We start from the raw sequence: 1,940 nt of genomic DNA on the forward strand, positions 1-1,940 counted from the left end.
GAGTTTGGGAAATTGGGGCACTGAGGGGCACTCATGAATAGGGTGGATGGGCTAGAACAAATAGTACATACTTGTGCTTGGGAAGAGTTCATGTAATGCCCACCTATCATCAGCTGGTCAATCTTATGGGACAATGCATCTACCTTGCTGGACAGGTCCATAAAATGACTTATTTCACAAATGGTCCCTTTTCTTTGAGAACTCGGGGGTGCTTGACGAGAACATGAAGCATGGTGGAGGGAGTTTTCATTAAGATTTTCAAATAGTTGCCATGCTTCATGCTCATTTCGAAGCATAAAGTCCCCCCGCATGCAGCATCGATCATCTGACGGTTTCGTTCAGTCAAACCGTCATAAAAACATTGCACTAGCTGCCACTTAGGTATTTGATGATGAGGGCATTTATGGATTAGGTCCCGAAATCTCTCCCAAGTTTCATGAAATTCTTCTCCCTCGGTTTGGGAGAAGCTTGTAGTGGCACGTCTAAACTGGTTCGTTCTTCCTATAGGAAAGTATTTTTTAAGAAATTCTTGTTGCATTTGATCCCAAGAACGAATCGAGTTAGCTTCTAAAGAATTCAGCCATTGTTTGGCTCTATCTTTAAGGGAGAAGAGAAATAATCTAAGTTTCAGGCATCATCAGTGAAGTTCTGAATCTTGACAGTGGTGCAAATCTCAAGAAATTCATCTAAATATTTGTATGGGTCTTCGTTGGTGAGCCCATAAAAAGATAGAAGCATTTGGATCACACTAGACTTTATTTCATATTGTACAGCTGCTACCTCAGGTAATCGAATGCAAGATGGGAAAGTGTAAATAGTGAGAGTAAAGTACTCCCTCAGGAGTTTGGGTTGTTCTTCAGCCATCTTAAGAGGTGGGGATGATCCTAATATTTTGATCTTAGCTCGAATGTTCCTAAGGGTTCGTTCTATTTCAGGGTCAAAGGTAATAGATTTTGTACTCTAGAACGACTACCATGCATACACTAGTACTCGATCAATCAAGCATGCAATAAAAGAGAAAAGCATATCAATCCTAATCTTTGTCCTAAAATCACTAGACAGCTCCTAACTGGTTTGAAAGGGCACCTAAGCCTCCAATCCGGTCTAATGAACCGAGTTGACCAGGTAAGCTCCCAGGTAAGTGGAGGGGTCACGATGCGTTCGCAAAGGTCCCACTTAAAACCCACTTGCCTCGAACAGATGAACTGTCTTCCTTATAGGGACAAAGCTTGCCTAGACATCAACTAAGCCATAGAGCGAAATTGGTGCAACTTTCGGTGATCTTCGTCCTATTGAGCTCGAATGTCCCTAGGAGCCAATGTTTAATTGATTTTAATTAAAGTGACACTATGTGAGATTGAGTTCACCTAAGTTGGGCAAGAATCCGGTGATGAAATCCAGCTCTTATCTTGTTGGGGAGATTGCCCTTACTATGTGCGGATTAATTTGTGTATGTGTATCAAGCATACATTCGCATTTTGCTAAAATTAAAATCAAACCAATCACCATAAAATTTCAAGCTATTAATTAATTTAAATAAGAAAGGTTTAGAGGTTACCAAAGAGAATTTTTCCAGCAATTTAAAATTTTTTTAAGCAAACCTCTAAGCATTCCTTTTTGATAGCCCAGATCTCCTCTCCGATTCCTGATCAAATAAGACCAAAAGAAAAATTAAAAAAAAAAATTAGTAGAGAGGAAAAGGAGACAAAAAAATACAATAATAGAAAATAATTTTTTTATATATTTTTTTATATATTTTTTTTAATTAATTAATTTTTTTTTAATGATAGGAAAAAAAACTATGCAAGCAATCCCGCAGGCGCCAAAATTGATCGGTTCTTTTTAATTTCAAAAATAAATCACGCAATAGCACGTATCCTGTAGGATAGTGATTACGGGTGTCGGTCCACAGGGATTGAAGAATAAGTTATTTTTCTTTT

General features: G+C 38.2%; 1 non-coding gene across 1 annotated transcript; it reads left to right on the forward strand.

Annotated features, from left to right (window-relative positions):
* Window positions 1-383: 383 nt before the first annotated feature.
* Window positions 384-489, forward strand: LOC120112284. The gene has a single exon (XR_005513757.1). It is a non-coding gene; the product is annotated as a small nucleolar RNA R71 (small nucleolar RNA).
* The last annotated feature ends 1,451 nt before the right edge of the window (window positions 490-1,940 follow it).

Source organism: Phoenix dactylifera, chromosome 10 (assembly GCF_009389715.1).
Source record: "Phoenix dactylifera cultivar Barhee BC4 chromosome 10, palm_55x_up_171113_PBpolish2nd_filt_p, whole genome shotgun sequence".
Classification (NCBI taxonomy): Eukaryota; Viridiplantae; Streptophyta; class Magnoliopsida; order Arecales; family Arecaceae; genus Phoenix; species Phoenix dactylifera.